Genomic DNA, 16,041 nt, shown 5'->3' with positions numbered 1-16,041 from the left:
CTCAGAGCAATTTTATTACCACCTGAAAGGCAGAAGACTTTAATAATGGTATTATATAATACACAAACTTGAGTCTCTGATAAATATGAGGAAAAACTAAGTAATAAGAGCATTGTAAAATAACTTATTGTAGGATGCTAATACATCCATATGCAGCAGGAAGTGCTTGTGCTATTTTTTATTTCAAGAAAACATCTGCATTTCTTCTGAAAGCCTGACTTCTATTTTGCTATCACCAGCAGTGACTATCCTTTTTTGGACATTCCCTTTAAAAGTCTTTTGTACTAAACACGCCCTTGCCCTCCACCCCATGTCTATTAAAAGGTAGCAGTGCATAGTGTAGGATATTTCTGTGCCTTGTTGCCACTAGTATGGACTAATACAGGGAAATGATCTGTATGAACTGAAGTGTCAAGCATGCTGGTTCTATTATCTGAGAGTTTTCTGGACCTCCATGTAACCATAAAGGAAGGTATGGATCTTCAGTGAGTTATTGTTTTTAGTTCTGTTTCTCAGATTTGCATAAAAACATTACAATGTCAAAGTCAAATGTGCAAGCACCAAAGTCAAGAATCCAGAGGGAAATAGAAATTATTAATCATCAATAACATCAGCTCACTTAGTAACATACAAATTAGAAGGTCTGATCACATTGAGGTTTTTCTGCTGTGCAAACTTGCTGTTTAAGGTAATGGCCTATTCCCCAACAAAAATTATTACATATAGAATATTAGGGGAGAGTCAAGAAACAGCTTTGCAATGAAGGTTTAGAAAATCAAACTGTAAAATGCATAGTAAAGATCAGCAGTTGGGTGCCGATAGCTAAATCTAGATTGATATTAAGGGTGAATAAGAGAGAGTCCTGGGAAACCATGCCAAAGATAAAGTTATGACAGAAACAGGAGAGCTAAGGGGGAAATGAGAAAAAAAGCAGATAAGGGAACAAAGGACACATAACATGCTGCAGTCTCTAAACCAAGTGCTCTATTGGATGGCCTTGTCCTCTGCCCACTACTGGGACCCAAATTTACGCTGTGTTCATAGGCCTAACATATTGGGCCTGATTCTTCTCCAGTGCATACTGATGTAAATGAGGAATAACTTTGCTGAAGTCAATGGTGTAAAATTGATATAAGCGAAGGGAGAATCAGGCCCAATGTCACATGCTATGATGGCTACTTGTATATATTTGAATGTAAATATCTCCTAACCCACAATTACCTCTGTTCTTAGAGTGGGATGGATTTTATTCTTCCACTTACCAGTGCACAGAACAAGATGTATAGCACATAGCAACATTATCGCAGTTGCCAACAGAAATAGATAGTTCTACTTCTCATTTAAAGTCACATACCAAGCCAGCTAATGCCAGTTCTGTATCAATTTAGCGATATGACTGACTACATTAATTTTTGGCAAAGGAGTCCAGTTTTCCCTACAGCATCGTGCCAGTAGCAATCCATTTCTACCACATCCTTCTCAAAGAGGCAACATGGGCTCTGCCTTTGCAAGATATTACATAGTGCATACTTGACCCCTTTTGGACACTATTTCAATGAGTGGTTAAGTTACAACAAAGGCAAAAGGAACCAAAGAGCTTTGATGTGCAGTTGAGAATGTTTTCAGTGAGCACATAAATACAGAGACATAGAAGATCTAATATTCTTGGCCACAAGTAAAACATGTGACATGATACTGTGACAGTCTGTACCATTATTTTCACCCATTTTACAAGACTATGATAAATTTTGTACAAAGTATGCCTTGTGATGTATCATTTGAAAGCTTATAATCTGCTGAACATCATTGTCCTAGTAAAATATGTGTGGCAACATTGTATGTAAAGTTACACAATTTTACAGGGGCGGGATTTCAATTTTTTTTGGGGTGGGCAGCTTTAACTGTGATTCCAAGGGCTACTTAGGTACCTGAAATCTCTAGGGTTTCTTTTTGCAGATAACTTAGAAATTAGCTAATAGGAGCACTGTATCTAATTCCTATATTAAAGAGAGGATTTCATAAATATTAGACCCACTCAGCTCTAATACTAACATGTTCTCATCTTGTGTCAAGTCACTTAAGGAACACTGGTTAAGTTTAAAATTTTAATTTATATTCTTTGTTACTAACTCTTGAATACAACAATTGAAACAATTGTAGAAAAATCTAGATTACTTTCTATCACGTTTTTGCAGTTCATCAAGCTTGGAATAGATCATTTAACTTTGGAAACATCTACTAGGGCAAGGCCCCATGAGTTTATACTGCACCTGCCTGGGGCTCTAGAGATGTTGCCACACTACAAATAATAGACTAGAAACTAGCCTTAAACAGGAGTGAAACTGATGCTTTCAAGTCACTTCCACAGTATGTGAAAAAAATCATGAATCAGGCTCACCAAAAATCATGAGATTGGCTTTAAAATTATGATCTTAAGTAAAAATAACAGATTTGGAGTTCTTTTTATTTGCCTTCTGCTTTTTGAGCCTTTAGGGTGCACTGGGGTCACATTTTGAAGCCATGAGGACTAGAAACTTCGTTTTTCCTTAAGAATGAAGGCTGAAATCATCACATATCTACTTGATTCCAGGAGCTGGGGCTTTAAGGAAAACAATTATCATGAGACATGACAAAATCATGAGCGTTGGCAACACTGCTTTTACTTCTGTTTAAAGGCAAGTTACTTTCCAGAAGTCTCTTAAACACAACACTGCAGAGATTGAGTTGCAGTTTTCACAGGAGAATATTTAAAACCAAACACTAAGAAAATTCTATATTTTAAAGCTGAGAAGAAAACTGAGACTTCTGAGGTATATCAGGGCCACTTCAGGCAGGAAAGGAAAATAAACAGGCACTGAAGCTCTGGGCAGCTCTTCTTTTAGCAAGAAAGTTGGAGAGTCAAATCTTCTAGTTCTTAATCAGCTAAAACTTCTATTGCCATCAGTGCCTCCACTCAGATATAGACATCACAGTGAACATATGATAACGTGTGTGGTCAATAACTATACACTTCATACTTAAATATCTGAGCCATCTTATTCTGAGTCACACATCTCATATGCATTGGCTGAGGGACTGGATTTTCTGGCATATTCTGAACAGTGCTGAGTATGCAGATGGTGCTCAGTGAATAATGCAAATCATGACAATAATAATTGACTTTATAAACTCTGTGGATGCAGTTTCTGTTCTTTGTTCTGGAATTGGCCTGAATACAGCTGAAATTTGAGGCATAAACACATCTGATACTCATATGACACTTTCTTATTCCTTCCTCTTCTCAAACTCAGAACAACAAAGAAAATGGTTTTCAGTTAAAATGTAAAATTGCACGGCAGCCATTTCTCTACAACCCAGCATTGGGCAGAACCTGCCACCCCTTGGGAGTTAAGTGATCTCCTCTCAACTGACTCTCATTCTCCATCCTTCCTAACCTCTGTGTTGCTTTTCAAACTGTCAACCATGACAACCATCCTGGGACCATTTGCTGGAGACTCAGAGAACTGGCTGCCTTTGTTTTTGCCCCCATCTATCAGTCCTCTTTTTTTGCAGCATGCAGTACAGAGAGAGGCTGGTCTGGTGGATAGGGAGCTAGCCCTGAAAGATCTGGGTTCTACTCCCACCATGGACTTCCTGTCTGACCCCAGGCCAGGACTTTGAAATTCTGTCCTTAAAGGTTTTTAGGCACCCAAAGATGCAGCTAGGTATCTAGTGGGGTTTACAAAGCACCAAACCTTCTCAGTGCATTTGAAAATCTCACTAGGTGCTTAAATACTTTTGAAAATCTGGCCTTTAATCTGCCTGTGCCTCACTGAGGGGCTGGGAGGAAATAGGTTACATATTGTAAGGCGCAGCCTCAGAAACTATGGTGATGGGGCCACAGGTAGAGTGGGAACTTATCTGTATTCTGCTAGCACTTTCCTGGGTTTGACCCCTTTTTTTCACCTATGCCTACAAATCTCCCCCTTTTCTGAATGTAACCTAGGCTCAGTGCTTTGCTGTATATTTTCCTCAAGTCCCCTTCCTCCCCCCTCCGCCCCCGTGTTCTCTCTAAAACAACCCTTCCTCCCTCTCCACAGAGGGATTCCTGTTTTACAGGCTAAACTTCCATATCCTTAATTTAATCACCAGCCATTTCTTATCTTAATCATCCTGCCTCTCTTTGTAAACAAAATATTGACTCCCTGTCCCAGGGGCACCTTCCTCTGCAGCAGAACTTATAATGTAATTACATTTCACACTAATGCTGTGCTGTACTTAAAAGCTCCACCTAGGAGCTTACACACCTGTATGAAACTCGTGGGGGGGCCTCCCCCTCTTCTCTGCCCCCCCCCCCTATTGGCACCCTTCTGTATAGATATGTTCCAAATCTAGAGAAACAGCTTCAAACCAGTTCCCCAAAGACAAAAGGCTATCCAGCACTTCATCCAGGGGGCAGCATAGTCAAATGAACCTGACCTGATTAAGCAGCCATTCTTTGGCAGGAAGAAGGGGATGAGTGAGAAATTTACATCTTGGCAATGGAATAGCTGGGGGTTCCTGTGTAACTAGACTGGCTGTCACCTGAACCCCAGCTGGAGAGGATTCTCAAAGAGGAGGAAAAGATATAAAAATGAGGAACCGAGGCCCCAAATAACCTCTCTCCCCTCATCTTTACTCATGGCATCAACAACATTGGAAGACAAAGAAGACATCATTGAACTGCGGAGAGGGGTCCTGGCTGAAAGGATACAGCCAGACTGCTGTAAACATGTGCTGAGCGAAACCTTTTCACTTTGAATTCACTTAGCTTGTTAAGCTGGGTATTAGTTTGCATTTTACCTTTTATTTGTTTGTAACCAATTCTGACTTTTATGCCTTATTACTTGTAATCACTTGAAATCTATTTTTTTGTAGTTAATAAACTTGTTTTATCTAAACCAGTGTGTATTTGGATAGAAGTGTTTGGAAAGCTCCATTTGAGAAAACAAAGTTCGCACATTTTCTATTAATGAAATCACAGACTGTTCAGTTGGGCCACTAAGTAGTTCAGATCTCCTTCTGGGGGTTTATTACTATTCAATTGTAGGTCACTTCCCCAGTAGCCTACGGGGGGAGAGACCCAGGCCTACCCACTACTCTGGGTCCAAGCCTAAGGACCCTAAAAATAGCAGGGGCACACCACTGTGCCCCTTTAATGAAACAGCTTTCAGTTCCCTGGACCACTTCCCCACAAACCCTGCCTTCACCAGAGCTTCAGCCTTACCTCAGGGCTCTTTTATGCCCGGGCTCTTTTATGCCTATGCCTATGCCTATGCCTATGCCTATGTCTATGCCCCAGCCCTAGCTGACTGTATACTGTGCTGCAGTTCCTTTTATACTAGCCTGCAGCCTTCTGATTGGCTGCATCTTGTGCAGTCTCTCTAGGCCACTTGGAGGACTTAGCTCCATTGCTTCTTTCCTGGGACAAGTGTGGCAGGATCCTGAGGCCTCCAGCCGGGGGCCTTTGGGTCCAGTCCACCCATCACACTCTGCAATATAAATCAGGAGTGGCTGGCCACCAGCACTCATATTAATCAGCTGGGAGTAGTTTAGATGCTAGAGGCTGTCTGTGAGCAGAACCAGGAATGGTTGCTGTCACAGCAAAGCAGTGTAAAAGGCACTTCAGGTTGGAGAATTGAGGGGACACAGCTGTCTACCTGTTCAGATTTTACCCTGGGTAATATCACGGATACTATATGGGACATTGTTAGAGAAGATAGAGATTAGTACAAGAATTGTTAGGTGAATAAGGAACTTGCTAAAGGGGAGAAGGCAACAGGTTGTGCTGAAAGTGAACTACAGAACTGGAAAAAGGTCACTAGTGGAATTCCTCAAGGATTGATTTTGGGGCCAATCTTATGCAATATGTTTATTAATGACTTTGGCACAAAAAGTTGGAGTGTGCTAGTTAAATTTTTTGATGTGACAAAATTGGGAGGCATCATCCCTACAAAGGAAGATCAGAATATTATACAGGAAATTATACAGGGATGAAGTTCAATAGTACAAAGATCATGTATTTAGGGTCTAATAATAAGAACTTGTGCGCCAAGCTGGGGACTCATCATTTGGAAGTAACAGGAGCTGAGAGACTTGGGTATATAGGTTGATGATAAAATGAGCCACCAATGTAATGCATCCGTGAAAAAGGCAAATGCAATCCTGTCAGGCTCATCATTTCCAGTAGAGCTAGAAAAGCATTAGTGCCACTGTACAAAGCACTGGTAAGACCTCATCTTGAATATTGCCTACAGTTCTGGTCACCCATGTTGAAGAAAGATTAATTCAGACGTAACAGGTGCAGGGAACAGCTGCTAGGTTAAGCAGGGGAATGGAGGGTCTGTCTTATGAGAGGAGCCTGAAAAAGGTTGGCTTGTTTAGCCTAGTAAAAAGAAGGCTGAGAGGGTATACTTGCTGTCTATAAATACATCAGAGGGGTAACCACCAGGGAGGGTGAAGAGCTATTTAAGCTAAAGGACAATGTTGGCACAAAAACAAATGGTTATAAACTGGCCATGAACAAATTCAGGCTGGCACTAGAAGATGGTTTCTTACCATCAGAGGGTTGAGGTTCTGCAACAGCCTCCCACTAGGAGTTGTAGGGGCAAACAACTTAAATAGTTTTAAGAGCGCTGAACAAATTTATGCATGCAATTGTGGGGGTGGTTCAGGACTCAGTATCCCCAAGGCTCATTTCCTAGTTTATGTTTCTAAAATCTCATGCTTTATGGCTTCAGCTGCCCATCTGCAGGGGTCAGGAAGATTCCCCTTCCCTGCGTATTCTGGGTTTGCAAGGGAGGTTAGTCTCGTGCCTCTGAAGCATCAGAGATGGCCATGTCTGGAGAGGGGACACTGGATGGGGTAGGCCAGAGAGAGAGAATGATTCTGTGGAGTCCAGTGGCAACCCTCCTACCCCCCCTGAAGAGATGGGATACCCTGGTTCCAGTCCCCCTATTCTAATAATTCTTTCATTATTTATCCAGAGTGTCAATGGAGAAACTGAAGGAACTCACATCAGACTACCCCATAGCTCAGTTGTTAGGGTACTCACCTGAGAAATGGGAGACCCCTATTCAAAACCTTTCTTCCCCCTTTGACAGAGAGCAGGGGCAAATGAAACTGGGTCTCCTACATTCTAGGCAAGTGTTCTAAGCACCACCTTCTCCTCCTCCACCATTTTGTGTAGCTGGAGGCAGGCACCTAATTCATTCCCTCAAGACCCAACTTAGTTCTGACTCCAGGATGCGGGATCACTTGCAGAGTTAGGTGCCTCCCCGCAGCCCGGACTTAGGAACCTGTAGCCAAGAGAGGGGCAAAGCTTAGAACACACCCCTGTCATCAGCATCTCCCACTGGGTAGCTTTCACTGTTCCCTGCTGGTGTTTGTAGATCCCATTCATAGGCAGCTGTATCTCCCCATTCATTGTACAGAAAGCCTAGGCGCCTAATCAGGTTTTTGTGGATTGCAGTGTTGTTCCTGTGATTTTTATAGGCATTTAAAAGTTAGATGCTGTGATGCTTAGCATTGCAATGCCTACTTCTCTTTGGAAATCCCACCACTTCAACATCCAGATTTTATCTACACATTGACAGAAGTGAGCGCCGCAGAATAAAGAGAAGTAAAACTAATGGTTGGTACTGGTTTCCCCTAAAACTCAGCCTGCTGGCAGAGTTTTCCAAGCACTGTCAGGTAAAGTTGCAGGCATATGAGAAGTCCTGGGAGTTTGGCACCTATACTGTACTGGCTAAAGGTTGTGTATCATCTAAACCATTTGTGCTCAGATTAGATGGTAATGGAGGCCAAATAAATGTCTGTGATATATAAATACATTCATTACATAAATCGAAAAGCTAGAGTAAATCCTGACTGTGTCAACACTGTGAGGGGAATGTGCGAATGAGCCAAGATGTTTGTTTTATGACCAGGGATTGGGAATGGCATTCAAATGACTAGTCAAGTATGAGCTTTGTCAAGGAACCAAGCACCTCCAGCTTAAGAAACCATTAAAAATTATTCACTTGCCAGACAAGACCTTGTAGAAGAGAAGGGCTAGACCAGGGGCCGGCAACCTTTCAGAAGTGGTGTGCCGAGTCTTCATTTATTCACTCGACTTTAAGGTTTTGCGTGTCAGTAATACATTTTAACGTTTTTAGAAGATCTCTTTCTATAAGTCTATAATATATAACTAAACTATTGTTGTATGTAAAGTAAATAAGGTTTTAAAAATGTTTAAGAAGCTTCATTTAAAATTAAATTAAATTGCAGAATCCCCCCGGACCGGTGTGAGTGCCACTGAAAATAAGCTCGTGTGCCGCCTTTGACACGCATGGCATAGGTTGCCTACCCCTGGGCTAGACACTTGTGAGCTAGGTTGATAGAAGTATTTTATAGCTGTTGACTACTTGTCTCAGATTTTAGGAAATTGCATATTTTTCCGGATCTTCCCAGGGTAACTTTGATAAGTTCTTGAATAATGTTTGCAAAGGGAGAAAGACTAGGGGTGAGATGCTCACACTCACATTGCCCCTTGTATGCTGGATAAAAAGGTCAGGATGTCATAAAGGCGGTTCAAAAATCCCTGGATTTCCCCAGTGCAGGAATTCCAGGCTCTTCTGCAGCCACTCATTATAAATTGAATAAAATGTAGCTCAACACAGGTGAAGAATAGCCTACCACTGAGACCATTCATTCCTGTTTATACCCAGGTGATTTAAAAATTCAGTGCTCCTCTGTTGAACAACCCTACTTTCAGCTGCTAGAGCCTTGCATAAAGATACAATTCATGCTGGTAGGTGGATCTAGCTAGCACCAATCAAAGATATAAGTAGGGTTGGGGTATCTCTCTGGGCTGAAGGAACTAGCTCTTGAGACTTAAGAGGTCTTACAAGAAAATCCTACAAACAACCAAGCTTGGGAAGAAAAGTTATATTGAAGTTGATATTTTGTTATTGTCATCTGAGTTACTAGTAAAGCCAACCCCGAGGAAAGGAGTAGATGTAAAATGTGCATATACACTGACTGGAGTAGAGGGGAAATTCCACCTGCTTACACTGCTGTAGAAGACTAAATGCACCCTAAGAGATCAAATCTAAAGTAAGGTCAGACAGCCTGAGAAAAGTGCAAAAGATCCCTATAAATTTCCCTTTGACAAAAGGAATGCCTCCAGGGCATTGCCTAGCTGGTGCTTGGTTGAGTGTAAAATTGGATGATGTGAGAGAGAGAGACTGAGCAACACTTGCTTTGTACAAAACAAATGAACATTTCAAAGGGCCCTACACAGCCAATACCAAGACATACAATCAAGAGGAAAGTAGAAATTTGCCACTCACCCCAGGAGAATCATTGTAATGAGACTCAGCAATCCACCATCCCAGATTTTGAGATGCCTGGTACATGATGGACCGTTACCATTTCTACTGCATAGGAAACTAGGGGCAGAGCTGGCCATGCAGACCATTTTTCCAGACTGTCACTATCACCAAAAGGCAATAATGACTAATTCTTACTCTGTTTTGTTTAAAATAATCAAAATAATTGTATATATTGTAAAAAAGAAAAAAAAAAACCACCCTCCTGGCTATTCCTTCTTCTGGGTCTTGCAGAAATCTCCAAGCTAGTTCCTCCTCTGGGTAAGACTTACTTTCTTTCTATCTGTCTTTAAGATTTTGGGGCAGGAACTATATTTTGTACAGCACCAAGCACATTATTATTTGTATTTATTAGTTAGGTGCCAATAAATAGTAGTCCTGAGATCAATGTTTCTAAAGGGACAGTGAAAAGGAACGTCAAGTGTTACAGAGCCCAGTAGCCAGATAGATGTAGCAAACACAGATGGGCCAGAATAATCTCCAGTCTGTTCTTGTGATGCATTTAGTACCTCACATGAGATAGTTTACTGTGTTACTATCTTTGTCTAATGTTGCATTATGTTATTTGTACAGTGACTAAGAGTAGTTTTCAGAAAACACATTGTCTTCCTAATAATCAAGGCCCTTCATTTTTGGTTTTTATTTTGTTTAAAATTTTTCATGAATTTACCAGTGTTTATTTCTTACCAAAAAAATCCCTGGTAAGAATTTTTTGGTAAGAAATCAATAAACCCCACAAAACAAATGGCCTTACTAATAGTCAGAGAATCAGAAATGTGGGGTGGGGAAAATGTAGGAGGAGCCTAGAGTTCTTATAAGCTCTTCAATGAGGTGCATTTGCTGTGAACATGCAGGCATACATGACAGCGCCTGAAGCTGTTGTTCTCTTGTAAGCAATTTGTTACCGACTACTTTGTAACTCCATTCAGTTATCCTGGTTGTATTCTATCCCTGCCAGACATCAGGGATGAAGGCAGATTTCCTTCCACTGTGGCTTTCTAAATGTAGCGGCAAAATATAGAACAACCTACTTGCTCAGTGCTTCTTGTCCAATCCCTGTCCCTATTCATCACAGATTGCACATAGATCTCAATTCATCTGCCCAAGCTCTCAGTCTGCAAGGATACAGGCCTAAATACATGTAGATATCACATTAGTCAGTTAAACCACATATGTTAGGCCACATACAATAAACCACATACAATATTCAGCCACCAAAATGCAGGCGTCTACCGTTTCTGCTAAAAGAGAATATCTTTTAGCTGTCTGTAGGATTAGGCTAGCTATTCACCCAACCAGTATACCACAATATCATAGCAGCCAGCATGGCTCTGTAATGTTCCCCTTCTGGGGTCTAGTGCCCACAGATGGATTTCCTCCAGTGTTCTGCTAAGCTTCTGGTATCACATGAAGGAATCTCATGGCTGCCTTCCGCTCAGTGAAAAGGCACATAGCAATCTGTCATGGTTTGCATGACTGCCATACACAGGAGGGCGAGGTGCAGGCTGAGGTTATGACATTGCTAGAGGGTAAGAGTGAGGCTTTGAGAAATGTCAGGATAAATAGCTACTACATGGGAATGGAAGCACTTTAACAGTCCAATTAGCTAATCTGACCTCAGTAGCCTTTCACTGATTCCATATGATAAAGAAAATAAATAATCGGCGATTGATGGTCTTTAGGATGAACAGGGAGCAATTAATTCATTTTGCCTTGCATAGAAATATAGCAGCACTGATCCAGTTATCAATGCAAGATGCAGGGCCGCCCAGGAGGTGGGGGGGGATTGGGGCAATTTGCCCCAGGCCCGCAGGGGCTACCACGAGAGTTTTCGGCCGGCGCAACTTTGGCAGCAGGTCCTTCAGTGCCGCCAAACACACCCGAAGTGAGTGAAGGACCCGCTGTCAAAGACCTGGAGCTCCTTCAGCTCCAGGTCTTCAGCGGCGAGGGCTCCTGCTCCGGGTCTTCAGCAGCCATTTGGCGACAGGTCCTTCGCTCGCTCCGGGACCCACCACCGAAGTGCCCCGAAGATCTGGAGTGGAAGGACCCCCACCGCCGAAGACCCCAGGCCCCCTGAATCCTCTGGGAGGCCCTGGCAAGATGTGATTCATCGTAAGCATTGTGTGCAAGGGAGAGCCCGGACTGTAAATGTGTCCAGTAGAATGATAACTCTGAACTAACCGTACTTAGTAATTCATTCAGAATTTATAAAATCCAGTTCACTTAGAGGAAAACAGTTTTACATGACACCTGAAGGGCTAATGTAGGCATTATAATGCATGATTACTGTTGGTATGATGTCCTCATTGTGCTAATACACTACTGGGATGGGCAAACTGGTTTGGATAAACTAGAATGTGACCTTAACTTTCACGAAGTGCATGAACCAAAACCAAATCAAACCTTTTTCAAGGTTCAGAAAGAGCTGTGATACTTGTTTTTCATGCCTGTATTGCTAAATAACCTCATTTTGGCCAGAAGTGGGAGCACACAATGTCACACAAAAAAACCTGTTTGTATCGTAGTCCCAGACAAGACAACACCTGGGTAGACTGAAAATCCTGTGTGCAAGTCTGCTCTCAGAAGATGTCCAGTAGATTTGCATTTCAAAGAGGGTTTGGAAACATGTCACATAAATATCCAATCCACACAGCCTTCACCCCTTTAGGGGTTTGCCCCCACTGCTGCTTGCTAGCCCACTCTGTCTAAAGAAAATACACTGAAAATGATGATCTAGGAGCCTAAACAAGCTGTTATATTGTCTTATGGAAAATGTCAGCATTGCAGCAGTAGCACCCGCACCACTGCAGCACTGCGCTAAACTTTTGTACCCACTGGCAAATGAGAGAAGTAAATAAATGGATTTCCAGCTATACTCCCATTGCGCAAAGACATGCAACAAAGCATCGTTGCGATGTGCATCATTATGTCTCATTAAGTGATTGCAAGAAACCTCATGTGAAGCTGACACAGTCCACGTAACATGCTGTGTGACCAGTTTATGAAACAAGGCTCCTTCAGAAGGGTGAGCAATTAATCATTATTCAGTGATAGCACTTGCTATCCACTACTTGCTGGCAGGAGTTTGTAACCGAGAGCATGACTAGCTAATATGATACATTATTCATACAGTAGAAAACTATGGTTACAATGCCATCGGCCTAGTAAATGGTTAAAAGAGAGCAAGCACTGCATCATTTTTCACGTGTGTGGTAGGTAGTTTTTTTTTTACAAGGTTACTGCCATCACACTGTATGCATAAAACTGTGTTAGGAAAACATTACTGTGAGGTACAAGTACATGTTTTTCATGATGCCAAAGTCAATATTATGAAGACACAGAGGAGAGTACTTAAATGCCTTGCCTTGGGGGCATAGGGCTGTAACTTTGTGGCTGTAACAATTTTATTACTTTATCAGGTATTAATTTAATTGAGATTGGAGTGTACAGTGTCAAGAATAAATTGCAGTGAACATTTTATTCAATTAACAGGCCTCATAATCATTTAGGTATTTCACCATTTAGAACATGGTTTTCTTTGCACTTAATTTTGGCTTTCAGTTGGCCCAAATGTGATTGACACTCCATCATGGAGCAGATAAGGCACATGGCTCTTTTATGGTTGATAAGTGTCCATTATTTTCCAAACTGGTGTAAACACAAAGGGTGAAGTCCTGCACACCACTGAAGTAAATTGGCATTTTTTGGTCACTGACTTCAAAGGGATCAATATTTCACCTAAGGTTTTTGTCCAGTTACCTCTACCATGGGTAGTTGAATTTCTATTAGCAAATACCATAAGAAACTGTTCAGTGAGGCAGTTGAACTGCTGGTTTCATACTGCATTTACAAAGGTATATGTTCACAAAAGGTATATTGCACTTCAGAGTTCATCACTACAATTTTTTCTGTGTGTACAGTTACTGTAAACTACTTCATAATGCAATTATTGAAAAATATTTCAATAGGTTTCTTTCCTTTTTATTACTTCTATTTAAATTTGGACGGAGAGGTTGCCTCACCTAGGCCAGTTGCGGTGGCTAGATTATAGATTTTTATTTTTAACTAATATGACCGGAGACACATGTCTTTAAAAACTATGGGTTCACAAAAGAGTTGGAGGGGAACATACATGTCTATAGGTTTGGAAAAATCGGCATGTCTATAGGTTTGGAACAATATTTGTAGTGTTTCAAAGTCTTGACATTTGAACCTACACATGAAGAGCAACTCTTCCCTCTGATTTTAGTTCATATGCTGCTAAGGTTTAGAGGGGAAATCATCTGAATTCAATCACATCCATTTAGGCTTTAGTGCACATGACACATGGAATGTTTACAATGGTTTATGAGAGTATAGATTGATTTTAAAAATGTCCTCAGAACAAATAAGCAAAGGACATGTACTACACATATTCAGAAAAATGGTTTGTCCTCTAGGAAAGTGATTTGTTTGGTGCTTTCCCAGCAGAAAGGAAGAAAAGCAGATCAACATGAAGTGGTGGGATTGTCCAGGATCTTTTCACGTCCTCCACTTGAAGATTTAATTCTCTTCTCTCTTGTGGAGATTATTTTCCTTTGTCCCAGCATATTAACAACTATACTACATGCCAATGAAGTTGGGCTGCTCTGTGTCTATCAATAGAATCTATATAGAATCTTTTCCCTTAGGGATTAATTCAACTTTTGATTAAATCTTTTTAAGCTTTAAATCATGATGTTACAAACCTCCAAGGAACTACTGTACTATTTATGACCTTATTTATTACTTTCTTATAAAGTAGAGAAAATTGATTTATAGTTTATTTTTCTTGTGAACCTGGAATATCAATGTTGAGTGGATGAACTGCAAAATTTAAGGGAAAAGTTACATTGCTTAAACTTTTATTTAGTCATTTATTAATTAATCCTGAATGACAATAGAATAACAGCGCATGACGTTCAATGAGTTATATCTAGTAGTGTAATGTTAAATGATATTAATAAAGCAAACTATCTTGCTAAAGCCATATATAAAACTTTTAAACATTCTATTTAGGAACAACTGTGACTATGTGTAAGATTTTCTGTCATTTCTCTATCACTGTTTTATTACTGAATAATTTGCATTAACAACACGACCTTTTCGAGAGACACTGTCACGTTAAAGGTTACAGCTAAGGCCTAGCTTTTCAAGAATAGGTGTTTAAAATTAGGTGTCTGAGTCCAAATTTAGGCATGTAAACTCCAATTTAGCACTCCATCCCTAGCCAGCAAAACATTTAAGCACTTGCCTTCAATGGAACTTAAAGACGTGCTTAGGTAATTTGCTGATTCAGGACTTAAGCACATGTTTAAATGGCTTATTGAATGGCAGGTTTAAAGATATGGTCTGATCTTAACGTACTGAGCACCAGTCGCTGTAAGTGAAGTCAGTGGGAACTGCTGGGTGCTCAGCATTTTTGAAAATGTGGCCACTTATTTAAGTGCCTAAATATGACCACAGGAGCTTAACACTCAGTACTTAGTCTAAGACTCTGGGTGGAGCCTGGGCAATAGACGAGATGCTTTCTTATTAAATGAAATCCTGATTTTATAACCTTAATAATATCAAATGATGGAATGGGAAAAAAGAAATACTTTAGTTTATTGCAAATTTAATAGAGTGCTTTTTGCAAGCATTAAAGTGCTTTGCAAAAGTCATGACATGAATAAACAAATTAAATTAAATAGCACAGTAACTAGAGAAATATTGGGCTAAATTCATTCTTGGTACAACTCCACTGACATTGATTAATGACATCAAGGATGGATTTGGCCTGCTAAGTTTTAGGCATTAACATGAACTGGAACAATGCATCACTGTCAATCCCACACAGTGAAAAATTTCATTCCAAGAGCAATGTGAGCAAAAAGCTCAATATTTAGGTCTGTAAGTGGTTAAACTGTTGCTACTAAATAGAAACCCTAGCATTATGGTTTATTATTATGTTTATTTCAGCAATGACCAACTGCTTGGGTCTGTACAAATGTAGAGTAGAAGAAAGTCCCTGTGCCAAAGAACTGTAAGTTCAAATAGACAAGACAGGCAAAAGGTAGAGGGAAAGGACTAGCACATATAAGCAGAGTACAGGTTTTCCAACCTTCATGTCTGTGCCATGGCTTTCTGTTTGGTTAGTGTTTGCTTTTAAACCCTTTGGATGGGGTTTTATTAGGAGGGACTTGTGTAGCCAGCCAGCCAGCCAGTGGAAGGGACGACAGAGCGGTTTGGGATGAGCAGCCAGTCAGCACTGGGACAAAAGCAAAAAGCAGTCTAATGACATCTGTTTGAACTGCTTCTGCAGCTGTTGTGCTGGCGTCAGTGTGATGCCGGCAGGCTAGATGCCAGCTCCTGACAGGCTGCAGGCATTAGCTAAGAACTGACAACCTCGTAGCTGGAGACCAGACCAGGTCACTTATTATAAGACTAATACCTATTTTGAGCAAAACTATGTATTTAGTGCTTAGGCTGTATGAAATGCCTGTATATTGCTGCATGTATTAATCTCACTTATAATATCTATATCCCATGTTATAAGGTATTATTTAAGTCAGTGTTTCCCAAACTTGGGATGCCGCTTGTGTAGGGAAAGAACCCTGGCGGGCCGGGCTGGTTTGTTTACTTGCCCCGTCTG

The sequence above is a fragment of the Chrysemys picta genome, chromosome 5 (assembly GCF_011386835.1).
Source record: "Chrysemys picta bellii isolate R12L10 chromosome 5, ASM1138683v2, whole genome shotgun sequence".
NCBI lineage: Eukaryota > Metazoa > Chordata > Testudines > Emydidae > Chrysemys > Chrysemys picta.
This window is presented reverse-complemented; position numbering follows the sequence as displayed.